Source organism: Hypanus sabinus, chromosome 19 (genome assembly GCF_030144855.1).
Source record: "Hypanus sabinus isolate sHypSab1 chromosome 19, sHypSab1.hap1, whole genome shotgun sequence".
NCBI lineage: Eukaryota > Metazoa > Chordata > Chondrichthyes > Myliobatiformes > Dasyatidae > Hypanus > Hypanus sabinus.
The window spans coordinates 895,410-923,206 of NC_082724.1; the positions used below are offsets into that span (position 1 = coordinate 895,410).

Genomic DNA, 27,797 nt, shown 5'->3' on the forward strand with positions numbered 1-27,797 from the left:
GGCCGGGCTGGTTATGCTCATTGCTCCGTGACATTTACTCTGCCCTGTGCTGTGCTAGGCTGAGGGCTTTGTGTCTGTAGGCTACAGCCGGCTCTGGCTGCTCTGGGCTTCGTGTCTGAGGACTCACTTCATTCTAAATGCTGTTTGCTTACTTTTATTGTTTGTGCGGTTTGTTATTTTCTCTCTGCTCATTGGGGATTTGACAATCTTTTTTTGTGTGTAATGCCCTGGTTCACAGCTTTACTGTTATGCCATAGGTGTTTCATTTAGCAGGTCTATAAGAGTGCTTTCAGCCTGTTTGAGTTATTGTTGAAGATAAGGGATGATGTGGAATGTGTGCCATCCAATTAGTGGGAGGTTTTCTTGGTGAAGGACAATAAGGTTGGGTTTGGAACTTTTGTTCAAGAGGAGATGAAGAGAGAAAATGCTGGGGAGAACCGAGCGTAGCATACGATCGGTGGGAGACCCGTTTGTTCCAGATGGATTGCGAACGATGTTCGGAAGGTGCTGTGTGCTTTTATGCTGACCGAGGGAATGTGAGCAACAGAGAAGTTCAAGATGAGTTCCAACTTGTGTACATTTGATTGTTTAATTAGAATGGGCCCTTTTCTTTCTGTTATTCTTTACTAACCCTTTAGCTAAAATTCATAAATACAATTCCTTTAATCGCATGCAGTGTACTCTGTTATTTCGTAACAGGGTAGCAAATGACACAGCATCCACACAAACCGGGTTTTGGGGTGAGATCAGTGCAGCTCAGACTCAGGAGTTTGGCAGAGCCAGAGGTCATCTTCCCTCAAATTATGCAGAAAAGGAAACCAGAGTGTTTCATATGGGGTTTTTTTTTTTGAGTTTCTTTGTTTTGTGGCTGCCTGAAAGAAGATGAATCTCAGGTTGTATAATGTATACATATTTTGATAATAAATGTACCTTGAACGTTGAAGTGGATGGGCTACAGCAACAGAAGAGCACACTTGGTTCCACTCCTGTACCTAACAAAATAGCCACTAAATGTTTATCTGCTGTTGCACATTGTGTTGTTGCAGGAACAAGACCAGTTTAGTTTTCAGCATCAGGAGTCTGGAACATACAGTACTATCCAAAAGTCTATATATATTTATATATAATAGATAGAGCTAGGACACCTAAGACTTTTGCACAGTACTGCAGTAATTGTAGGTATTACACTACACTACTACCACAAAGAAAAACTAATTTCTTGACATTCATGAGTGATGATAAACCTGATTCTGCTATGGGTCTTTATTGTGGACTGAGAGTGGGAGGAGGCAGGGAGAAGGGAGAATCATGGTTGGGAAAAGGGGAAATGAGGGGAGGGAGCAGTAAGCACTAGAGAGACATTCTGTAATTATCAATAAACCAATTGTTTGGAATCAAATTACTTTGCCTGGTTCCACAGGGTGGATGTATCTGCAAAATCCCCGCCCAGGCACCTCCTCTCACCTGTCTCACACCCATCCCACAATGCTCCATCTTCATTTCCAACATCCTTTGCTCCCGCCAGATTTACAAACTCGCTCTCTACTCCACGTTGACAAATACAGTACTGTGCAAAACTGGCAGGTACCCTAGCTACATACGTGTGCTGAAGACTTTTGTGGTGGATGGTGTGTGCACAGGACTGGAACAGTACAGCACAGGAACAGGTCCTTCAGCCCAAAATGTTGTGCCAAACCAATTAAATTAATAATCAAATGACCAACTGAACTAGTCCCTTCTGCCTACTCAATGTTCATATCCCTCCATTTCCCTCACATTCTGAGCCTCTCTAAATGTCACTTAAAAGTCCCTGATGTATCAGCCTCCACCATCACCCCAGGCACCCACAATTCTGAGCAAAAAACTTGCCCCTCATATCTTTCAAATTACCCCCTCTCACCTTAAATGCATGTCTTCTGGTATTAGACATGTTAACCCTGGGAAATAGATACTCTCTCCCTCTCTTAATCTTATAAACCTCTATCAGGTGTCCCCTGATCCTCTGCCACCCCAGAGAAAACAAACCAACCTCCTGTTATTGCAGATGGCCTCAAATCCAGGCAACACCCTGTTAAACCTCTTTTGCACCCTCTCCAAAGCCTTGGGTCTGGAGTCAGATAACCCAGATATGGTTGAGAGGAAAGTGAGGAACTGTGGGGGCATCCAGGGCAGAGGCTGGAGATGGAGAGGGTGGAAGATGTTCCAACTCACAGTAGACAAGGCCTTATTGTCTGAAACCCACAATTTCCAAAATGTCACGATTTACATAGAACCAAACCAAAGCAACAGAATCATTATGGATACATGTCCTTGTCAGTGAACCTTCTACCTCCAGATTAATGAATGCTTAACCACCCTGCATTTCCTGCATATCCTGGATTAAATTTACCCAATACTCATGACTGACAATGACTGATTAATCATTTCGTCTGAGGATACATCCAACACAGTGGACGCTGGCAGAGTAACAGCCTGGTGCTAACATACATTCCGGTGAGATACTGCAACAAATAATTGATTATTGCTTGCATTTTAAAAAAAATCTGTACACATTGAAAGGATTGTGTGTGGTGATAAATTGTTCCTTTACATCTGTAAACTGGGAAATTGAACGTAGTTATCTGTGAAACAGAGGCACTACAGGTTCAGTTTTCTCTATAAAGAAGCAGCCCTCTACCTCTTGCACCTATCACCTCCCAGCTTTTCACTTTATCCCACCTTCCCTCTCAGCTGTGAGTTAGTACTCCTCCACCTTCTTATTCTGGCTCCTGCCCCTTTCTCTTCCAGTTCTGCTGAAGGGTCTCAGCTCAATACATTGATTGTTTATTTTCCCTCCACAGATGCTGCATGACCTGCTGAGTTCCTGTAGCGTTTTGTGCGTGCTGTTGAAGAAGAGGTATGAACAGAGAAGTGACAGGCACTACTTCTCTGTTAGTCCATCACTGAGACCAAAAGCAGCCTCACACAAGCTCACTGCCTGCTCAAGTTCAAAAGCAATATTCAAAGGTGACCCTAGGATATCTTTTGGTCAACATTTCCATTTGACCCAGAAACAGATCAAATCATCATCTTTCACCAGTTACTGCAGGTTCGTTCCTCCTTGCAAGGATACTGCTTTATAAACCTGGTTATTTTGCTTTAAAGTACTCTGAAACACAACGTCATGGAAGATGCTGCATAAACACAATCTGATTCATTCCTTTAAAGACCGAATCAGTCACAAATGGAACATCTGTTGTCAACTGAGTGCAAAATCCAGAAGATTCCTGGGGTAATCCAATAACCCACTACTTGAGATGGTGGCAATTCAGGATCTGCTCTTGACAAAGCCATGTTTATATATTTATTTTTTGACATACAGTGTGGAACAGACCTTTCTGGCCCTTTGAGCCATGCTGCCCAGCAACCCCCAATTTAACCCTAGCCTAACCGTGGGACAGCTGCAAAGATCAATTAACCCACTAACCGGTCTTTGGACTGTGGGAGGAAACCAGAGCACCCAGAGGAAACGGGAGTTCAGAATCAGAATCAGGTTCACTGACATATGACGTGAAATTTGTTAACATAGCAGCAGCAGTCCAATGCAATACATAATCCAGCAGAGAAAAAAATAAAAACAATAGTGACAATAACAAAAAAAAATCCAATTACATGTATTGAATAGATTAAAAAACATGCAAAAACAGAAATACCATATATTAAAAAAAGTGAGGGAGTATCCTCGGAAAGAACATACAAGCTCCTTGCAGACAACACCAGAATTGAACTCTGAAATCCAACACCCGGAGCTGTAATAGTGTTCACTAACTACTACACTACCATGGCTACTGTGTTAGCCATTTCTGATTAATCAGCAGAGACTAGTCCACGACCACCAATACTATCCCTCAGAATTTTCCCAATAACTTCACTGACTACTCACAGGTCAATAATTATGTAGCTTTCCCTAAAGCCCTTCTTGAAGAGGGGAGCCTGTCTCTGTTACACATGCCAGTTACTGTGAGAAGATGCACATTCTTCTGCTTGCATCGTCGGTCATCACACTGGACTTGTTATTGTACAAGACATTGGTCTTACCATTGTATAGAACCTTCACTGCTCCAGAAACAATACTGCACCCACAGTAACATGTCAGGGGCTAAATATACCATGGTTAGCTAGAGGTCACAGGTTAAGGGTAAGAGGTGAAATATTTAAGAGAGACCCGAGGAAAAACCTCTTCACTCAGAGGGTGGTGAGAGTGCAGAATGAACTACCAATGAAAGTGATGGATGTGAGCTTGATTGAAACATTTAAGAAAAGTTTGGATTAGTATGTGGGATGGGAAGGATATGGAGGGCTATGATCCAGGTGCAGGTCAATGGGACAGGGCAGAATAACAGTTAAGCACAGACTAGTTGGGCTGAAGGGCCTGTTTCTGTGCTGTAGTGCTCTATGAGACTATAACATCATGATGTGCAGATTCCTTGCCCTTGTGTCACCCCACCCCCACACTTTGGGCAGTTATCATTGATCTAAATCCTCAAAATTGCCACCCAGCTGCACAGTTGGATCCTCTTGATCAAAAAGGTAGAATGGTAGTGTGATGATGAGGGTCTCTGTCGGTCAGGATCGACCATGAACATTGCATCCTAGCTGTCGAGATATGCAATCCTGGGAATACAATATGAAGAGCAAGAATTTCCAGCATCTGCAGATTTCCTCATGAAGAGCAAGATGTTGCCCATGTAGCAAGCTCCCTCTCTCCACACATCTGATGAACCCAGAGGAACAGCAGAGACTGAAAGTTTGCAACCAGCAACGTCACAGGGATTGCCAACAACACTAAACGCAATGTAGAACTGCTTTAGGGAGTCCAGCTCTGGAGTTTTCCCTTGGGATTTACTGTCGAAGCCTTCCCCATGAGTGGGTATAGTCAGAAAGCACCAGAGATTTTGAGAAGAGTTTTCCTCCAAGATGAGCTGCCAACCACAGTTATACAGCAACATCTGCCCAAACAGCATAATGCTATGGAACAGTCCAACTGCCAAAACTGCCTGAATCTCTCGAGTCAAAGCCTCAAATCTCCACTCCTTCACTGGCCGCTTTCCACAGGGCGACTGACTGAAGTTTGTTTTAGGGAACACTTTGTATCCAATGAACACAATGGCATTAGTTTCAAAGCAAACAGAAAAAAAGATAGGTTTGGTCCGCAGGTTGAGATTCTAAATTGGAGAAAGGCCAATTTTGATAATATCGGAAACAATCTGGCAAGTGGATACAGACAGACTGTTTTCTGGCAAAGGTGTACTTGGAAAGTGGGAGGCCTTCAAAATGAAATAGATGAGGTGAATACAGGGAACACTTAAGAAAGAAATCAGGAAGGCTAAAAGAAGACACGAGTTGCTCTAGCAGACAAAGTGAAGGAGAATCCTAAGGGATTCTCCAGATTGTGTACAGTTCTGGTCACCAAATTATAGGAAAGATATCAACAAAATAGAGAGAGTACAGAGAAGATTTACTAGAATGTTACCTTGGTTTTAGCACCTAAGCTACAGGGAAAGGTTGAACAAGTTAGGTCTTTATTCTTTGGAGCGTAGAAGGTTGGGGGGGGACTTGATAGAGGTATTTAAAATTATGAGGGGGATAGATCGAGTTGACATGGATAGGCTTTTTCCATTGAGAGTAGGAGAGATTCAAACAAGAGGACACGAGTTGAGAGTTAGGGGACAAAAGTTTAGGGGTAACACAAGGGGGAATTTCTTTACTCAGTGTGTGGTAGCTGTGTGGAACGAGCTTCCAGTAGAAGTGGTAGTGGCAGATTTGATATTGTCATTTAAAGTAAAATTGGATAGGTATTTGGACAGGAAAGGAATGGAGGGAGTCCTGCAATGAGTGCAAGTCGGTGGGACTAGGTGAGAGTAAGCGTTCTACACAGACTAGAAGGGCCAAGATGGTCTGTTTCCATGCTGTAATTGTTATATGGTTATAAAGGGAGACTTTCCTGGTTGGCTGCAGGTGACAAGTGGCGTTCCACAGGGATCTGTATTGAGATTGCTTCTTTTCACATTATATGTCAATGATGAAATGCTCGGATGATGGAATTGATAACATTGTGGCAAAGTTCATGGATGATATGAAGATAAGTGAAGGGGCAAGTAGATTTGAGGAAGTAGAGGGACTTAGACAGATTAGGAGAATGGATAAACAAACGGCAGATGGAACAGTGTCGGGAAGTGTATGGTCATGCACTTTGGTAGAAGAATGAAAGGGTATCTTCTAAATGAAAAGAAAATACAAAAGAAACTGAGGTGAAAAGGGACTTGGGAGTCCTTGTGCAGGATTCCCTAAAGGATAATTTGCAGGTTCAGTTGGTGGTGAGGAAGGCAAATACAATGTTAGCATTCATTTCAAGAGGATGAGAATATAAAAGCAAGGATGTAATGTTGAGGTTTTATAAAGCACTGGTGAAGCCTCACTTGGAGTTTTGCGAGCAGTTTCCGGGCCCTTATCCAAGAAAGGATGTGCTGACATTAAAGAGGTTCAAAGGAGGTTTATAATAGTGATTCTGGGATTGAAAACCATATCATATGATGAGTGTTTGATGGCTCTGGATCTGTACTCACTGGAATTCAGAAGAATGAGGAGGTATCTCATTGAAATGAATTGAATGTTGAAAGGCCTCAAGAGTAGATTTAGAGAGAATGTTTCCTATGGTCGGGGTCTAAAACCAGAGGGCACAGCCTCAGAGTAGATGTCGATTTAAAACAGAGATGAGGAGGAATTTCTTCAGCCAGATAATGGTGAATCTGTGAAAGGTGAAGCTGCGGAAGCCTAGTCATTGTATATACTTAATGCAGAGGTTGATTCTTGATTAGTTAAAGCATGAAAGGATATACTGAGAAGACAGGAAATTGTGGCTGAGAGGGGAAATGGATCAGCCACAATGAAATGGCAAAGCGAACTCGATGGGCCAAGTGGCCTAATTCTGCTCCTATATCTTATGGTTGAGGTGTAGACTGGCATGGAGACCTGAATCAGCAATTTCCACTCTGTGAAGCTGTGTGTGTCACTCTAAGCTCTGACCGAGACTGGTGGGAATGCCAAGCTGTACAGCACCCTAGCAGTGCACGAGGATTACAAGGTGTTTTCCAGTTTGGAGCAGGCAACAGCTGGTGAACTGTAACTCCACATGAGAGAAAAGTGAAACGTATCTCCTTTCACTCCCCGGCGTTTCCAGAGTAACTGCCAGGCATTGCTCTGAAGTCACAGAGTCACTGACTCATAGAGCAAGGAAACAGGCCATTCAGCACAATGTATTGCCTTCATTAGTCAGGAGGTTGAGTTCAAGAGCCGTGAGCTCGTGTTGTAGCGCTACAAATCTCTGCTTTGACCACACTTGGAGTGTTGTGTTCAGCTCTGGTCGCCTCATTATAGAAAGTATGTGGAAGCTTTAGAGAGAGTGCAAATGAGATAAGACAATAAGATATCGGAGCAGAATTAGGCCATTTGATCCATAGAGTCTGCTCCATCATTTCATCATGGCTGATCCATATTTTTTCTCAGCTCCAAGCTCCTGCCCTCCCCATGTCCCTTCATGCCCTGACTAATCACAAATCAATCAACTTCTGCCTTAAATATACATAAAGACTTGGCTTCCACAGCCACATGTGGCAATGGATTTCATAGGTTTACCACTCTCTGGCTGAAGAAATTCCTCTTCATCTCAATTCTAAAAGGATGCCCCTCTATTCTGAGGCTGTGTCCTCTGTTCATAGATTCACCTACCATAGGAAACATCTTCTCCGTATCCACTATATTGAGGCCTTTCAGTATTCAATAGGTTTCAATGAGGTTACCCCTCATTATTCTGAATAGTAGTGAACAGAAGGCCAGAACCATCAAATGGTCTTCATATAAGAAGCCTTTCAATTTCTTTTTGTGATACAGACTAAATTCCAGAGGAACTCAGTAGGCCAGGCAGCATCTATGAAAAAGAGTAAACAGTTGACGTTTCAGGCCGAGACCCTTCATTTTGTGTGTGTTGCTTGGATGTCCAGTATCTTCAGATTTTCTCATGTTGTGCTCTATCATTATTTTTGTGAACCTCCTTTGAACCCTCTCCAATGTCAGTACATCCTTTCTAAGATAAGGAGCCCAAAACTGCTCACAATACTCCAAGTGAGGCTTTACCAGTGCCTTATAAAGTTTCAACATTGCATCCTTGCGTTTATATTCTAGTCCTCTTGAAATGAATGCTAACATTACATTTGCCTTCCTCAGCGCAGACTTCACCTGCAAATGAACCTTCAGGGAATCCTGCATAAGGAAACCCAATTCCCTTCGCAACTCAGATTTTTGAATTTTCTCTCCATTTAGAAAATAGTCAACACTTTCAATTCTTCTACCAAAGTGCATGACCATACACTTCCTGACACTGTATTCCATCTTCCATTTCTTTGCTCATTCTCCTAATCTGTCTAAATTCTTCTGTGGCCTACTTCCTCAAAACTACCTGCTTCTCCACCTATCTTCATGCCATCTGCAAACATTGCAATAAAGCCATCAATTCCATCATCCAAATCATTGACATATAACGTAAAAAGAATTGGTCCCAACACAGACCCCTGCAGAACACCGCTAGTCACTGGCAGCCAACCCTTTATTCCCACTCTGCCTTCTGCCAATCAGCCCGTTTTATCCACGATATAATCTTTTCTGTACCAAGAAGTGAAGCAGCTTGTTAAGATGCTCTCTACTATGCATCTGTAGAATGACAAGAGTATACATGTGCATAGTCTAGCTCTCTTCAGCTTCCTCAGAAAGCACTGGCATTGATGAACTTTCCTGATTATGCACTCCCAGGAGTCTGAAACTGATTGCATCTGATAACCATCTCCTTTGTCTTTTTGACATTGCGGAAGAGGTCATTTGTCTGGAACCAGTCCTCGAGCTCTCATTGGCTGTCTCATTATTGTTGCTGATGAGCCCCACACTGTTGTGTCATTGGCAAACTGGACTTATGTGATTACTTGGGTGTTTGGCCATGAATTCGTGTGTGAGCACAGTGTACAGCAATGGACTTAGCACTGTGTACTTACACCTTTTCCTTTTGGGGTGAAAGAGAATGAGAGGTGACTTGATTCTGGTAAGAGGGCAGTGCCCTCCGACTTAGTGGCCACTATGGGTACAAACAAAGATACAAATGTTCATCTTTTATGTCTTTTTTACAATCACAAGACACTACTGGACACTAAGAACATCAAGTACTACAGGACCATCCTATTTATGACTTGCCCGATAGTGATAAACCTGTTGTATACCATTGTTGTGTTGTTACCAGGACTTGCTGTGCACCATTTTACCATGATGGTGTGCAGTTCAAAAAATGGTTCAAGTGATTGTCTCGGTCACTTTACTTGTGATTGCAAGACCCTGTTGGATATTGGTAATGTAGAATACTGCAAGTCTGATTCACTGGTTTACTGACAAGGCCGATGGTGATGAGGCTGTGTTGTCATAGTTGTGGCACGGACAAGGCCTTCAAGCCTGTCACAGCTGCTCAGGAGGGGAGATGTGGGTGCTCTAGAATCCATACCAGGTAAGGGCTGGCCCCTCCTGTTGGTGCTGCGCTCCAGTGTCTGCTCAGTGCAGTCAGTGCAGCCCTCCAGCGTTTACTCCATGCTGCACTCTGGAGTTTGCTCTGTGGAAGAACAAGCTGGATCAGGACAACAGGCCATGCCACTCATAGACTTGGGCTAGATTATTTTTATGTGCCTGTATGTTTTCTGCTAACGTAACCATATGTGCTATGTGCTTTGTGCTGTGTGCTGTTAGTAATGTGAATTGTACTTTTGTCCCAGAGGAACACTGTTTCATTTGCACACATTCATGTGTGGATAGACAGTAGGTGCAGGAGTAGGCCATTCGGCCCTTCTAGCCAGCACCGCCATTCACTGTGATCATGGCTGATCATACACAATCAGTACCCCGTTCCTGCCCTCTCCCCATATCCCTTGACCCCACTATCTATAAGAGCTCTATCTAACTCTCTCTTGAATGCATCCAGAGACTTGGCCTCCACTGCCTTCTGGGGCAGAGCATTCCACATATCCACCACTCTCTGGGTGAAAAAGTTCTTACGCATCTCAGTTCTAAATGGCCTACCCCTGATTCTTAAACTGTGGACTCACCCATCAGTGGGAACATGCTTCCTGCCTCCAGTGTGTCCAATCCCTTAATAATCTTATATGTTTCAATCAGATCCCCTCTCATCCTTCTAAATTCCAGTGTATACAAGCCCAGTCACTCCAATCTTTCAAAGTATGACAGTCCCACCATTTCAGGAATTAACCTTGTGAACCTACGCTGCACTCCCTCAATAGCAAGAATGTCCTTCCTCAAATTTGGAGACCAAAACTGCACATAATACTCCAGGTGGGGTCTCACCAGTGCCCTGTACAGCTGTAGAAGGACCTCTTTACTCCTATACTCAATTCCTCTTGTTATAAAAGCCAGCATGCCATTAGCTTTTTTCACTGCCTGCTGTACCTGTGTGCTTGCTTTCATTGACTGATGTACAAGAACACCTAGATCTCATTGTACTTCCCTTTGTCCTAACTTGACTCCATTTAGATAGTAATCTGCCTTCCTGTTCTTACCACCAAAGTGGATAACCTCACATTTATCCACATTAAACTGCATCTGCCATACATTTGTCCACTCACCCAACCTGTCCAAGTCACCCTGCATTCCATTAACATCTTCCTGACATTTCACACTGCCACCCAGCTTTGTGTTATCAGCAAATTTGCTAATGTTACTTTTAATCCCTTCATCTAAATCATTAATGTATATTGTAAACAGCTGTGGTCCCAGCACCGAACCTTGCGGTACCCCACCGGTCACAGCCTGCCATTCCAAAAGGGACCCGTTAATGACTACTCTTTGTTTCCTGTCAGCCAGCCAATTTTCAATCCATGTCAGTACTCTGCCCCCAATACCATGTGCCCTAATTTTGCCCACTAATTTTCTATGTGGGACTTTATCAAAAGCTTTCTGGAAGTCCAGGTACACTACATCCACTGGCTCATAGTTACATCCTCAAAAAACTCCAGAATATTAGTCAAGCATGATTTTCCCTTCATAAATCCATGCTGACTCGGACTGATCCTTCTACTGCTATCCAAATGTGTCGTAATTTCATCTTTTATAATTGACTCCAGCATCTTTCCCACCACTGACGTCAGGCTAACCGGTCTATTATTCCCTGTTTTCTCTCTCCCTCCTTTCTTGAAAAGTGGGACAACATTAGCCACCCTATGAATGATAATTAAACTTGAACTTGATAGGAGTGTACAAAATGACATGAGGCAGTGACAGAGTGGATAGTCAGAGACATTGAAAATGGCTAATATGAGGAGGAATAATGTTAAGGTGATTGGAAGAAAGTATAAGAGGAATGTCAGAGATAAGTTCTTTACACAGAGAGTGGTGGATATTAGGAATATTTAACAAACTCTTAGACAGGAATATGGATGATAGAAAAGTGGAAGCTTTGTAGGAGGAAAGAGTTAAATTGATCTTAGCAACACACACAAAATGCTGGAGGAACTCAGCAGGCCAGGCAGCATCGATGGAAAAGAGTTGGGGGGGAGGAGAGGGTGAAAGTGTGCAAGAAGAGGATGACGGGAGGGGAGAGGAGGGTGACGGTGGGAAATGATAAAATGCAGTAGCTGGTCAGTTCAGCAAAAAAAGAGCTTTGAACAGCAGCCAATCCAGATATCAGAAGTGTTGAGTGGAGTGGACTTCAGTCAGGTCCGCTGTCCAAGGATAAAATGCAGCTGTGGGTTAGTACAGTGAAGAAGAACTTAAACCAGCAACCCATCAGTGTTTGGGATTGATTAGCAAGTGCAAATTAAAGGAAGGTGGGGTAAGACAATATCTGCGTGGACATAGTCAGTGCTGTGATCTTGATGCTTTAACTCTTAGAGGCTTCAGTCTGAGAAAGCAAAGGAAAGAAAAGCTCAAGTTTTTAAACTTCTCTTCTTCATATCTGCTCAAGTAGGACAGTAGGGATGTCAGGCATGATAGTTCAATGTTCCTCTTTCAGGTTGTGGGAAGGCAAAGAGACCTTCAGTGATTTCTAACTTCTAACAAACCACATAAAGAAGTTGGAGCTAGAAATGGATAAACTCCAGATCATTCGGAGTTACACAGGACATAGGGAGACCTGGTTACACCAAGGTACAGGACACAGGAAACTGGCGACAGTCAGGAAAAGGGTTAAGGATCCATTGCAGAGTACCCCTCTGGCCATCCCCCTCAACAACAAGTACATCACTTTGAATACATTTGGGAGGTGGATGACCTAAAATGGGTCACAGTGGTCAAATATCTGACACCGACTGCCTCTGTGACTCAGAAGGGAAGGGGGAGAAGAGGCACGTTGTGGTGATAGAGGATTCATTAATTAGGGGAAATAGACAGATGATTCTGTGGGTGAGAATGAGTTTCCCTGATGGTATGTTGCCTCCTGGGTGCCAGGGTCCAGGATATCTCTAATCGAGCCCTCAGCATTCTTCAGTGGGAGAGTGAACAGAAGGCATGGTCCATGTAGGTATCAATGGCATGGGTAGGATGAGTGACAAGGTTTCGCTTAGGGAGTTCAGGGAGTTAGGTGCTAGGTTAGGGGCAGGACCTCCAGGGTTGAGATCTCAGGATTGGCACACATGCCACATGCTAGTGAGGCCAGAACTGGGACGATTATATAGTTTAATACATGGCTAAGGAGTTGGTGCAGGAGGGAGAGCATTAGATTTTAAGATCATTGTGCTCTCTTCCAGGAAAGGAAGGACCTGTATGGAAGGGACAACTTGCATCTGAACTGGAATGGGACTAATATCCCAGTGGGAAGGTTTGTTAATGCTGCATGGTTGGGTTTAACTATAGTTGCAGGGGGATGGGAACCAGAGTACCAGAACAATTAGTGGAGAGGTTGTGCAGGCAGATGTTGGTAAGACTTCAGACAAAGTTAGGAATCAAAAGTGAGCATGGTGTGACTACTCCTGAGCTGCCTGTATTTCAATGCAACAGATATCATAGGAAAAATGGATAACAGTGTTAAAGATGAGGTAGCTGGTTTACAAATAGAAGCAATGTTTACTAAGGAGAGGCCATTGATGGGGCAAAATTGCAGTCAACAAGATGAGTTGCAATGAAAAAGGCAGACAAAGTCGAAAGGGTGAATACAGAACTGAAGGTGTTGTATTTGAATGTGTGCAATATTTAGAATAAGGTAGATGAACTTGCAGCACAGTCTCAGATCGGCAGGTATGATGTTGCAGACATCATTGAATCATGGCTGAAAGAAGATCATAGTTGGGAGCTTAATGTCCAAGGATACACATTGTATTAAAAGGACAGGCTGGAAGGCAGAGGGGGTGGTGTTGCTCTGTTGGTAAAAAATGAAACCAAATCATTAGGAAGAGGTGAAATAGGGGTGGAAGGTGTTGAATAATTGTGGATAGAGCCAAGAAACTGTAAGAGTATGAAGTCCCTGATGGGAATTGTATACAGACCCCAAAACAGTAGTAAGGAAGTGGCCTACAAATTAAAACAGGAAATAGAAGGGGTTTCAACATGCATGTTGATTGGGAATAGCCGGTTGGTGCTGGATTTCACGAGGGCAAATTTTTAGAGTGCCTACCACAGAGCAGCTCGTGGTTGCCCACTAGAAGATCAGCTATTCTGAAATGGGTGTTATGCAATGAACCAGAATTGATTAGAGAGCTTAAGGTAAAAGAACTCTGGGGCAAGTAATAACAATATGATCACATTCACGCTTAAATTTGAGAAGCATTCATACTGACACAACTGTATTTCCATGTTATATTGACTGCTCATGTTTAACCATTTTCTTACTGTCCTGTTGTACATACTATTTATTATAAATTACTATGAATTGCACATTTAAACAGAGATGTAACGCACAGATTTTTACTCTTCACGTACATGAATGATGTAAGTAATAAAGTCAATTCAATTCAAGCAACACACACAAAATGCTGGTGGAACACAGCAGGCCAGGCAGCATCTATAAGGAGAAGCACTGTCGATGTTTCAGGCCGAGACCCTTCGTCAGGACTAACTGAAAGAAAAAATAGTATTTTACCATCTTTTCTTTCAGTTAGTCCTGATGAAGGGTCTTGGCCTGAAACGTCGACAGTGCTTCTCCCTATAGACGCTGCCTGGCCTGCTGTGTTCCACCAGCATTTTGTGTGTGTTGCTTGAATTTCCAGCATCTGCAGTTATCCTCGTGTTTGCAATTCAATTCAAGTCAGATGTGTCAGTATTACAATGGATTAAAGGGAATTACAAAGGCATGAGAGAGGAATTGGCCAGAATGGATTGGAAAAGAACACTGGCAGGGATGGCAGCAGATCAGTAATGGTTGTAATTTCTGGAAACAATTTGGAAGACACAGGATATATACATCTCAAAGAGGAAGAAATATTCTAAAAGAAAAATGACACAAGTGTGGCTAACAAGAGAAGTTGAAGTCAACATAAAAGCCAAAGAGAGGGTATATAATAGGATATTAGGGGGAAATTAGAGGATTGGGAAAAGTTTAAAAACCAACAGAAGTCAACTAAAAAAAGTCAATAAGGTAAAGATGGAATACAAAAATCAACTAGCCAGTAATTTATAAACATAGAAAACCTACAGCACAATACAGGCCCTTCGGCCCACAAAGTTGTGCCAAACATGTCCTTACCTTTAATTACCTAAGGTTACCCATAGCTCTCTATTTTTCTAAGCTCCATGTACCTATCCAGAAGTCTCTTAAAAGACCCTATCATTAATAAGGATTTATATCATCCTTGGTGACAGGAGAGGTAGGAGGAGGATTGGAAGATAGCAAATGTTATTCAGCTGATTAAGAAAGGTTCTAAAATAAACCACAAAGTTAGGTATTAAGGAAGATACCAAAAGTTTTCTCAGATACAAACAAGTGTAAAAGAGAGGCTGCTGGAAAATGATGCTGGAGAGGTAACAATGGAGGACAAGGAAATGGTGGACAACCTAATTAAGTATTTTGCTCCAGTCTTAACTGTGCAAGACAGTAGCAGTATGGAGGAAATTCCAGGTGTTAGGGACATGAATTATGTAAAATTACCATAACTAGAGAGAAGGAAATGGGAAACTGAAAGGTCTGAAGGTAGATAAGTCATCTGGACTTCAGTTCTTTGCAGGAATGGGACCCGGTCTCAGGATTTCATGACTAGCCATTATCCAACGTGCCAATGGTGTGGCCTAAGAGTTTGGCTCACATTTGTAGGCCTCGGGGCTTGAGGCTCTGGAGATGGGTGGTTCGAAGGCCGGTGTCCCGACAGCCCAGTGTGTCATGGGAGCTGGAAGATCTTTGGCTATGTGCCCAGAGACTTGAGACCTTTGGGCACAGGGCTCAGAAAAAATGATGCAATGGACTTTTAACATCATAAACCAGTGAGTTGTTTGTTATGTCTCCCCTCTCGCTATGAAACGGGGACTCGTCTTTCTCACTTATTAGGGAGAGAAAGCCTGTGGTATGTCAAATACCTGGTGAAATGCGAAGTCTTTGGGCTAACTGCAAGTCTATGTCTTTGCTGCTGTTTTGCTCACGTTTGAGTGCTCAGTGGCGGGTGCCAATGCTTCTTTTTGTTGGTGGGGGGGGAATTATTGTTGATTGTTGCTTTGCTGCAGCTTGTGCATGGGGAGGGTGAGCTTGGGGGGGGCTTTGGGGTTCTATCATTTAACTGTCATTCATTCTTTGGGGCACTCCTCTGTTTTCGTGACTGCAGGAGTATTGGTGGCGAAGAGGCTCTGTACTGGCAGGAGGAGTCTTACACACTCGGCTCCTCTTTTCACCCTCTGTTGAGAAGGCTAGCCAGTGGCAATAGCCATAAGCAGAGAGTAGCAAGCAGAGCACTATGCAGCATACAGCATGCAACATGCACTAACTTCAAGCACTACTACACTACTGCACGAGACGCTTCACACATACCCTCTGAGCAAATACTCCACCCACACTACAGGGGATCTCGGAGCAGCAGTGGGCCCCAGAGATGTGGTGTGCAGGCCCACCACTGTGTGGATACACCCTGACGCCTGTCAACCACTGTCCCAGCTATGCGTAAATAGCCCCACTGCCTTGTGGTAAGTTTGTTGAGACAAGGCTAAGGGAGCACACCCTGACAGAAAAGCAACGCGTTGGTGGCGCACATTAGGCAGGCCTTAACAGACAAAGGATCCAGCAGTTTCCTGCAGCCAAGATGTGGGACTGGTTGTCCTGGGTCCACCCTTGCCACCGGGATTTACCTCATCATGGTGAAGATAGTGCTACTGGGGATGGCACACCCCCTGTGGTACTTTAATATCTTCCTTGTCATTGAATGGTTTATTGTACATAATTTTATTTTTGAATAAAATATATTTTGTTTAATAAAAAAATCTTCCTTGTGCAGGTCACCACCTCTGACCACAGTGAACAATACCTGGACCTTACATATGGTTAAAGTCTGAAAACGATGGGGCGTCTGGCAACGGGAGCAGGTACGAATGGACTAGGAGCTCCTAGTCAGAACCCTGCACGGCAGCGGCACAGGGTATTTGGTCGCTAGCAGCTGGGACTGAGTGGCAGCTGTTTCCGACAGACCCCTGTGCGACTGAGCAGCCCTATTTAGGGACCGCACCTCTCACCCCAATTGGGGAAGGACCTAGAAAAGGTGGTCTAAAAAGCTGACCATTCAACCACTCACCTGGATAGGTTACTGCACCTATCACGCTATTCCACTACTGCAGTCGAAATAAGAAACAATAACATGGAATGCAAGGACTCTCCTGGACTCGTATGGCATCTCTGACAGACCTCACCAGAGAACAGCCTTGATTGCTGCTGAGCTGAGGCGCTACAACATCGACAATGCTGCCCTGAGTGAGACCAGGCTCCTGAATGAAGGCTCTTTAACAGAGGAAGGGATGGGTTCCACCTTCTTCAGGAAAGGTTTTCCCTCAGGTGGACAACATCTCCATGGAGTAGGATTGGCCATCAAGAACACCTTTCTACCAAGTCTCACAGAAACACCTGTTGGCATTAGTGAGAGACCAATGACCCTCCGTATCCCCCCGGCAAAGAAACGTTATGCCACGTTTCTCAGTGCCTACGCACCAACTTTGCCATCTGAGAATGCCAAGAAATGCTTTTATCATACATTGGATGAAGCTCTTTGCCGGATCCCTAAGAATGATATGACCCTTTTGCTTGGGGACTTCAACACCAGGGTGGGACAGAACAACAGGATATGGAGTGGAGTGCTAGGTAGGCATGGTATTGGCAAATGGCATGAGGCTACTTACTCTTTGCTCTGAGCATAACCTTACCATAACCAACACCATCTTCCAGCAGAAGGCAAAATATAAGACCTCGTGGATGCACCCTCGCTTTAAACATTGGCAAGTGATCGCCTTCATCATTGTGAGATGTAGTGACATCAAGGACATCACCCGTGACATCACCCATGCCATGAGAGGTGCAGAGTGCTGGATGATTGTGGCCAAGCTCCATATGGAAGTGTGTCCTCCCTTGCAGCTGCAAAAGCTCAATATAAAGTGACTAAATTGCAACAGCCTGAGAAACACAGAAGCAAGAAGTGAGTTTCGACGCATCCTAGCTGAGAAACTAAGGGAGCTGGAACCTTGTCTGAGTTCAGAAAATAACATGGATTAACAGCAGACCTATATCAGCTCTGCACTCTATGAGGCAGCAGCCCAATCCATCAGCCATAAGTGCAGCAACCACCAAGACTAGTTTGACAATAACTCAGATACCATCCACAACTTGTTTAACGACATGCACAAAGCACACCGGGCAACTTTAGATAACCCTTCATCCATCAGCATCAGGCAGCTTGGAAGAAAGTGCAAAAGACAATACAGTACGGGTCATACAAAATGAGTGGTGGACTGAAACAGCACATGAAATACAGTCCTTTGTCAATAATAATGACATGCATAATTTTTATAATGCTGTCAAAACCATCTACGTCCCAATAAATCACTGCATTACTCCCCTGAAAACAGCAGATGGTCTAACACTTCTGAAGAATCAGAATACTATTCTGCTGAGGTGGGCTGAGCATTTTAACACCCTGCTTAATCAGGAATCTGATGCAGACCCCACCATCCTGGATGAACTGCCTGAACTACCTCCTATCCACGACCTCAGTCTACCACCAATCTTCCAGGAGGTTCTATCAGCTGTCCATTCCCTTAAGAACAATAAGTGCCCTGGCACTGACAATATCCCTGCTGAGTTACTGAAGAACGGAGCCTCTACCAGTACATCACCAAGGCCTAGACTGATGAGAACATCCCACAGCAATGGGGAAATGCAAACATCGTTGTCATTTATAGAACAAGGATGACAAGGACACCCGTGGCAATAGTAGGGGCATTTCACTCCTTTCTGTTGCTGGAAAGGTCCTGGCTAAGGTGATGCTTCAGAGGCTCATCAGCAACATCACCGAGTCAATGATGCCTGCTGCCTCTGTTTTCGCGGATGGTTGCAAAGAAAAAGCATTTCAGGATGTATATTGTATACATTTCTCTGACGTGAAAGGGATAGATAAGATAGAAGTAGGAAAGTTGTTTCCATTGGTAGGTGAGACTGGAACTAGGGGACATTGCCTCAACATTCAGGTGAGAAGATTTAGGATGGAGCTGAGGAGAAGCTTTTTCCCCAGAGAGTGGTCAATCTGTGGAATTCTCTGCCCAGGGAAGCAGTTGAGGCTTCCTCACTAAATTATATTTAAGAAACAGTTAGATAGGTTTTTACATAGTAAGGGAATTAAGGGTTATGGGGAAAAGGCAGGTAGATAGAGCTGAGTTTACAGGCAGATAACCCATGATCTTATTGAATGGTGGGGCAGGCTCAATGAGCCAGATGGCCTACTCCTGCTCCTATTTCTTATGTTCTTATATACCTTTGAAATCAGAGTTGACAAAGGCATGGCATAAACATGATGTAGACACAATGTAGAGGCAACGGAAACACAATGGAGTCAATGTAGACATGACATACTGTAGACACAACATAGGTATGATGTAGACACAACGTAGTTGAAGAATTTTAAGATTTTAAGGGAAACATCAGGTTTGGTGAATACCATTCTATCTTTGCAACTGTTACAGCTCATCCTGAGAATCAGGATGGCGAAGGAATCGAAGCTGGTCACCAACAATAACTCTCTCCTAATCTCTCCAAGGCTAATATTAGCTCAGAGATGATCCCAGTATAAATAACAAAACAAGGCTTCTCTCTGTAAACATTTCCAATACTCTCCCTCCTCCCAGAACCTCAGAACAAGCACAAATCTTGCTAAAATTTCTAAAGCCACTGTCTGCCTTTTCAGTTAATAAAACATCAGAAATTCTTATCATCGTTTCTCTGCAAATTTTGGCCAATCCCAGAACAGCAACTACATAGAGTTGTAAACCCAAGGCCTTGTACTCACAGTTGCTCTGCTCTGTCCTCCAGTGAACAGAATGTGCACAACATGATTGCAGTTTGCACTCAGCCGAGGAAAGCTTGGACTCCACACTCGATACTGAACCTGCCAAGGTTTTATATTTAGCTGCGTGCCTCTGTCAGAATGTAGAGATCTGTTTACAGAGCCATCAAAACCTACAACTTTTCCCATGTGCCAAGCTATGGTCCTGGGATGAAATGTTACATGATTAGTTGTTATTTATTTACAGCTGATCAAGAGATATTAAAAAATGTAACAACAGATTCAAAGGTTAACTGAGATGGCACCAATTGAGATTAAAGCTCAATCCAAACTCAATATACACCAGCACTCTGTGCTCCATCACGTTATTTCATTGTTCCCAGTCACTAACAATCCAAATCAATAGACAATAGGTGCAGGAGTAGGCCATTCGGCCCTTCTAGCCAGCACCGCCATTCACTGTGATCATGGCTGATCATACACAATCAGTACCCCGTTCCTGCCCTCTCCCCATATCCCTTGACCCCACTATCTATAAGAGCTCTATCTAACTCTCTCTTGAATGCATCCAGAGACTTGGCCTCCACTGCCTTCTGGGGCAGAGCATTCCACATATCCACCACTCTCTGGGTGAAAAAGTTCTTACGCATCTCAGTTCTAAATGGCCTACCCCTGATTCTTAAACTGTGGACTCACCCATCAGTGGGAACATGCTTCCTGCCTCCAGTGTGTCCAATCCCTTAATAATCTTATATGTTTCAATCAGATCCCCTCTCATCCTTCTAAATTCCAGTGTATACAAGCCCAGTGTCACTCCAATCTTTCAACATATGACAGTCCCACCATTCCGGGAATTAACCTTGTGAACCTACGCTGCACTCTCTCAATAGCAAGAATGTCCTTCCTCAAATTTGGAGACCAAAACTGCACACAATACTCCAGGTGGGGTCTCACCAGGGCCCTGTACAGCTGCAGAAGGACCTTTTTACTCCTATACTCAATTCTTCTTGTTATAAAGGCCAGCATGCCATTAGCTTTCTTCACTGCCTGCTGTACCTGCATGCTTGCTTTCATTGACTGATGTACAAGAACACCTAGATCTCATTGTACTTCCCCTTGTCCTAACTTGACTCCATTTAGATAGTAATCTGCCTTCCTGTTCTTACCACCAAAGTGGATAACCTCACATTTATCCACATTAAACTGCATCTGCCATACATTTGCCCACTCACCCAACCTGTCCAAGTCACCCTGCATTCCATTAACATCTTCCTGACATTTCACACTGCCACCCAGCTTTGTGTTATCAGCAAATTTGCTAATGTTACTTTTAATCCCTTCATCTAAATCATTAATGTATATTGTAAACAGCTGTGGTCCCAGCACCGAACCTTGCGGTACCCCACCGGTCACAGCCTGCCATTTCAAAAGGGACCCGTTAATGACTTCTCTTTGTTTCCTGTCAGCCAGCCAATTTTCAATCCATGTCAGTACTCTGCCCCCAATACCATGTGCCCTAATTTTGCCCACTAATTTTCTATGTGGGACTTTATCAAAAGCTTTCTGGAAGTCCAGGTACACTACATCCACTAGCTCTCCCTTGTCCATAGATACCACCTGAATGTAAAAAAGTTACCCCTCCCCATGCCTATTAAATCTCTCCCCTCTCAGCTTAAACCTGTGCCCTCTAGTTTTAGATTCCCCAACCCTGGGATAAAGACTGTGCATTCACCCTATAACTATACCCTAGATTTGATACACCTCTGAAATTCCCCAGGCTGTCATCTCTATTAGATAGGAAGCACTTTGGGAGACGAAATACTGAAAGGTAAATGATAAGGTCCTTGGGAGCACCAACGTACAGACAACCTTTGGAGTGGAGGGGAGGTGGGGGGGGGGGGGAAAGAGGTCACCCTGAACACAATATTCCAGTCACAGCCTCACCTAGACTGAAGTCCAATGTGCCAAAAAAAACCTTCTTTACCTACCTCCACTTTCTTACTCTGGCAACTCACCTTTTTACCCCCCAGTCCTAATGAAGGGTCTCAGCCCAGACTGTACTCTTTTCCACAGATGCTGCCTGGTCTGCTGAGTTCCTCCAGCATTTTGTGTGTGATGCTTGGATTTCCAACATCTGCAGATTTTCTCTTGTTTCTGATTTTACCACACTGTATTTGTGACTTCTCTTTCAGGGATCTATGTACTTTAAAGCAGAGGGACATTGGAGTACAACACTCCCCAGGGGCCCACCATTCACTCTGGAAGTGAACCTGGATTGCAGGATGCAACACCAAGTTCTTATCCAAATTAAACTCAGCCCATTTACCCAGCTGATCCGGATAAACCAGAACTTTTTGATAACCTTCACTATCCACTATACCACTAATTTAGTGTCAACGTATGAGGGGGATTGACAAGTTTGTGGCCTAAGGTAGAAGGAGTCGATTTTAGTAAACTTAGCACATTCATTTTTCAACATAATTCCCTCCTACATTTACACACTTAGTCCAGCAGTGTTGGAGCATGCAGATCTTGGACTTCCAGGAGGTGTCGACAGTATGGGCGATTGATACATTGGTGGCCTAAGGTAGAAGGAGATGAGTAAAACAGTTCTCCTTACATGTACATGCAGTTCAACTCTGAGTGATTATGCAGAAAGTTTGAAGTTAATAACCCATCTCTTTCTACCTTAGGCCATAAACTTATCAATCACCCCGATGAGTTATTAACTTCAAACTTTCTGCATAATCACTCAGCCCGTGTGTGGGACTGTCCCCCAGTGAGGGTTAGCGAGGTTCAGTGTGCGTGCGGGACTGTCTCCTCAGTGAGGGTCAGTGCGCGTGCGGGACCGTCCCCCCAGTGAGGGTCAGTGTGCGTGTGGGACCGTTCCCCCCAGTGAGGGTCAGTGTGAGTGTGGGGCTGTTCCCCCCCAGTGAGGGTCAGTGTGTGAGTGTGGGACCGTCCCCCCAGTGAGGGTCAGTGTGCGTGCGGGACCGTCTCCCCCCCCCCCACCAGTGAGGGGGAGTGTGCACGTGGGGCCATTCCCCCTAGTGAGGGTCAGTGCGTGTGGGACCGTCCCCCCCAGTGAGGGTCAGTGTGCGTGCGGGACCGTCCCCCCTAGTGAGGGTCAGTGTGCACGTGGGGCTGTTCCCCCCAGTGAGGGTCAGTGTGCGTGTGGGGCTGTTCCCCCCAGTGAGGGTCAGTGTGCGTGCGGGACCGTCCCCCCTAGTGAGGGTCAGTGTGCACGTAGGGCTGTGCCCCCCAGTGAGGGTCAGTGTGCGTGCGGGACCGTCCCCCTGGTGAGGGTCAGTGTGCACGTGGGGCTGTTCCCCCCAGTGAGGGTCAGTGTGCGTGTGGGGCTGTTCCCCCCTGTGAGGGTCAGTGTGCGTGCGGGACCGTCCCCCCTGGTGAGGGTCAGTGTGCGTGTGGGGCCGTTCCCCCTAGTGAGGGTCAGTGTGCGTGTGGGGCCGTTCCCCCCAGTGAGGGTCAGTGTGCGTGTGGGGCCGTTCCCCCTAGTGAGGGTCAGTGTGCGTGTGGGACCGTTCCCCCCAGTGAGGGGGAGTGTGCGTGTGGGGCCGTTCCCCCTAGTGAGGGTCAGTGTGCGTGGGGGACCGTCCCCCCAGTGAGGGTCAGTGTGCGTGTGGGACCGTTCCCCCCAGTGAGGGTCAGTGTGCATGTGGGGCCATTCCCCCTAGAGAGGGTCAGTGTGCGTGGGGGACCGTCCCCCCAGTGAGGGACAGTGTGCGTGTGGGACCGTTCCCCCCAGTGAGGGTGGGGCCGTTCCCCCTAGTGAGGGTCAGTGTGCGTGAGGGACCGTCCCCCCAGTGAGGGTCAGTGTGCGTGTGGGACCGTTCCCCCCAGTGAGGGTCAGTGTGCGTGCTGGACCGTCCCCCCTAGTGAGGGTCAGTGTGCACGTGGGGCCGTTCCCCCCAGTGAGGGTCAGTGTGCACGTGGGGCCATTCCCCCTAGTGAGGGTCAGTGTGCGTGTGGGACCGTCCCCCCAGTGAGGGTCAGTGTGCGTGTGGGACCGTCCCCCCAGTGAGGGTCAGTGTGTGTGTGGGACCGTTCCCCCTAGTGATGGTCAGTGTGCATGCGGGACCGTCCCCCCCAGTGAGGGTCAGTGTGCACGTGGGGCCGTTCCCCCCAGTGAGGGTCAGTGTGTGAGTGTGGGACCATCCCCCCCAGTGAGGGTCAGTGTGCGTGTGGGGCCGTTTCCCCCTAGTGAAGGTCAGTGTGCGTGCGGGACCGTCCCCCCCAGTGAGGGTCAGTGTACACGTGGGGCCGTTCCCCCCAGTGAGGGTCAGTGTGCGTGTGGGGCCGTTCCCCCCAGTGAGGGTCAGTGTGCGTGTGGGGCCGTTCCCCCCAGTGAGGGTCAGTGTGCGTGTGGGACCGTCCCCCCAGTGAGGGTCAGTGTGCGTGTGGGGCCGTTCCCCCCCAGTGAGGGTCAGTGTGCGTGTGGGGCCGTTCCCCCCAGTGAGGGTCAGTGTGCGTGTGGGGCCGTTCCCCCCAGTGAGGGTCAGTGTGTGAGTGTGGGACCGTCCCCCCCAGTGAGGGTCAGTGTGCGTGTGGGGCCGTTCCCCCCAGTGAGGGTCAGTGTGAGTGTATGTGACCCGTCCCCCCAGTGAGGGTCAGTGTGCGTGTGGGGCCGTTCCCCCCAGTGAGGGTCAGTGTGCGTGTGGGGCCGTTCCCCCCAGTGAGGGTCAGTGTGTGAGTGTGGGACCGTCCCCCCCAGTGAGGGTCAGTGTGTGTGTGGGGCCGTTCCCCCCAGTGAGGGTCAGTGTGAGTGTGGGGCCGTTCCCCCCAGTGAGGGTCAGTGTGCGTGTGGGGCCGTTCCCCCCAGTGAGGGTCAGTGTGTGAGTGTGGGACCGTCCCCCCCAGTGAGGGTCAGTGTGCGTGTGGGGCCGTTCCCCCCAGTGAGGGTCAGTGTGAGTGTATGTGACCCGTCCCCCCAGTGAGGGTCAGTGTGCGTGTGGGGCCGTCTCCCAATAAGGAAACATCCCACCGAGGTGCTGTCGGATCGGTGGGTGTAGGTGTTCCGGAATCACGCCTCTTACCTGTACATTGAATAACGGATTGATAAGCCGCTGTTTCTGGACTCTCATCCCCGGAATGAAGTGTCGCCGTTTCCCCTTGGTCTCTGTCCGGCACAGGTCCCTGCCCCTTATCCGTCACCGGCCACCGGCCACCGCCCCCTGTCAGTCAGTGGTCCTCGGCTCCTGTCCATCAGGGGTGCCCCATCCCATTTCCGATCGAGGTCACCGTACCCCACCAACCGTTTAGATGTCCTCACTAATCGATCTCTAGAGTTCGGCCGTTCGCCCACGTCCCTCCCCAGCATCCATGCCGCGACTGCCAGCTCCGTCCCGGCGCCTGGCTCCATCCCTGTGACAAACCTCGCCAATCAAGCATAGAGCGTTGTAAATCCAAGCAGTACTCACAAGATGCTGGAGGAACTCAGCAGGCCAGGCCGTCCGCGAAAAGGGTCTCGGCCCGAAACGTCCACTCCTGACGGGCTGAGTTCCTCCAGCATCTTGTAGCCGTCACTCAAACGCCGAGCCCGGCCATAGCCCCGCCCCTGGCCCCGCCCTCTCCGTCCCATTATTGGCGGGAGGCCGGACTGTACTACTAATCTCCGTTTGGAGGGAAGATGATTAGTTCCCGACTCAAGGACCGAATGTTAGGGGGCCCAGGAACGGGACTCTGCTGGCTGGAGGGGAGAGAATTGGGATCGATCTGAAAAGGGATACCGTGGGGTGGCTGCGTAGAGCAGCTGGAAAGCGGCTCATTTGTTGTCGGAACAGGATAACCCCCTCTCTGGAGGGTGGTGAGTCTGGTTTAGGTTATCGCAGATGGGCCGAGTGGCGTCAGGACACGCCTGGTAACGGCTCCACGAAGCGGTGAGCAGAGCGAGTCTGTGCCGCACCACCTTGCCCCCTCAGTTTCCCTGACAGACTGAGATCCGCCATCCTATTCTGTCACACTCTCCGATATATCCTCCTTTCATCCACCCCGTCACCGACTTCCCACTTCACCTTCTCAAACCCCTCCCCTTCACCCTCTCAAACACCCCACTTCACCCTCTCAAACCCCCTCGTCACTCTCTCAAACTCCCTTCACCCTCCCAAACACCCCACTTCACCCTCTCAAACCCCTCCTCTTCACCCTCTCAATCCCCCTTCACCCTCCCAAACACCCCACCACCCTCTCAAGCCCCTCCCCTTCACCCTCTCAAACCCCTCCCCCTTCACCCTCTCAAACCCCTCCCCCTTCACCCTCACAAACCTCTCCCCCTTCACCCTCTCAAACACCCCTCATCACCCTCTCAAACCCCCCCCCCCCCCCGTCACCCTCTCAAACACCCCACTTCACCCTCTCAAACCCCTCCCCTCCCCCTCTCAAACCCCTCCCCTCACCCTCTCAAACCCCTCACCCTTACCCTCTCAAACCCCTCCACCCTCTCAAACCCCCTTGAAACCCTCTCAAACCCCTCCACCCTCTCAATCCCCTTCACCCTCTCAAACACTCCACTTCACCCTCTCAAACACTCCACTTCACCCTCTCAAACACCCCACTTCACCCTCTCAAACCCCTCCCCTTCACTCTCTCAAACCCTTCACCCTCTCAATCCCCCTTCACCCTCCCAAACACCCCACCACCCTCTCAAACCCCTCTCCTTCACCCTTTCAAACCCCTCTCCTTCACCCTTTCAAACCCCTCCCCTTCACCCTCTCAAACCTCTCCCCCTTCACCCTCTCAAACCCCCTTGTCACCCTCTTAACCCTCCTGTCACCCTCTCAACCTTCCAAGTCACCCTCTCCTGCCATCTTCCCTCTCTCCTTTATCTTTTCCTTTTCCCTCCCCCTGTCCCACACCCTGCTCTCCCCTCCCTTTCACCCATCTGAAACTCCACACATTGTCCCCTTAATCACACCTGATGCCTCCCACCATCTTTTTGCATCTCTGTCGCTCGCTTCTAACTTAGTTCCATGGAGAATCTACCAGGAAGCTCTCCTGAAGGGTGTCCTGTCATTCTGACTAGTTGGAGATGAGGTGTGTTGGGATGGGTGAGGGTAACTAGGATGGAGAGGTAAGGGTGTGTGGGGTGGGAGTTACATTTCTCCCCCTCTCCCCAATCTCACCCTTTGGAAACAGCAGCCTCTGTTGCTCAAGTGAACATCTACAAATGTTTTTCATACTTTTAGCTGCTGCTCCCCTGTCTGTCCAGGTATCACTCAGTCACCAAGCGCTCTGTCCTGCCTTTTTTTTTCCACTGTTGGTTTGTCCCTTATCTCTGGTCTTTATGGTGTCACATTGCTCCTTAAATGTGTGAATGATTCATTATTGAATTGTGACCTGGATCTGACCCAATAGTTTCTTGGGAAAGTTGTCTCATCACACAGTCAACATTCCCTGGATCTCAGGAGCAGTTTGACATTTCCTCCCCTTCTGATTGCAGTTACAGAAATGTACCAGCACCCCTGGGCCATTTACCAATTGAACCCGCAGTCTCTTGTCTGTCCAACCAAACTAATCTAATCTGAATTCCCCCAGGTAGATTCAGGACACTGTCACAGGAAGGAATCCAGGTCAGACTCCAGAGAGCCACTGCACTGCAGAGTTTCCTATCCTAGTGAATGTGGATATGAAATCTCCCGTTAAAGCACCTTGCCTTTCAGATTCCAATTCAGATATCACCATCACATGGACACGCAAACACAGTGAAATATGCCACTTGCAATATGACCAGCACAAGCTGGGGGCAGCCCACAAATTTTGGCTCCAACACAGCACGTCCACAATGTTCAGCAGGACACCTCGTAACAGAACACGAGGCTTGCAGACTGAGCTACTCTCCGTACCCACCACCCACACTATCTGCACAAATTACCCGTCAACCAGCACCTGGCAGGGATTCAGGAGGAAGCAGGAACATCTGACAGGTTAGTCAGGGAGAAGCCAGCTTGCCAGATTCAGGAGGAAGAATATTGTTTCCCTTGTGGTTCAGGTGTGGCCCATCCCTCTTGTACAGGTCACACCCGGCCCAGAAGAGGTCCAAACCCCTGCCCCTACGCCAAGTCTTAAGCTGCACATTCATGGGCTAAATCCTTCTCATTCTGCCCTCAATAGCGGGAGGCACTGGGGGGAATCTGGAGATTACTGGCACTACCCACCCTTGAATACCCGCTTGTTAACTCTCCCCTCAAACAGTTGCAGAGATATACAAGATTACATATCATCAGTTGCCTACGTGCAACTATCAATGTGGAT

At 46.8% G+C, this 27,797-nt stretch overlaps 1 protein-coding gene across 3 annotated transcripts in view; it reads right to left on the minus strand.

Moving 5' to 3' along the window:
• The window catches only part of LOC132377645 (6-phosphofructo-2-kinase/fructose-2,6-bisphosphatase 4-like), a 178,660-nt gene extending 153,635 nt beyond the window's left edge, over nucleotides 1–25,025 (minus strand). The window contains exons 1-2 of one of the 3 annotated variants that reach the window (XM_059943834.1): nucleotides 24,584–25,025; nucleotides 22,032–22,111 (exon numbers count right to left, since the gene is read on the minus strand). The gene's annotated coding sequence lies outside the window, so the exon portion shown is untranslated. Of the gene's footprint in view, nucleotides 1–19,532; nucleotides 19,695–22,031; nucleotides 22,112–24,583 lie in introns of those variants that run through there. The other 2 variants (XM_059943833.1, XM_059943836.1) reach the window with 2 other exon arrangements.
• Between the last annotated feature and the right edge of the window lie 2,772 nt (nucleotides 25,026–27,797).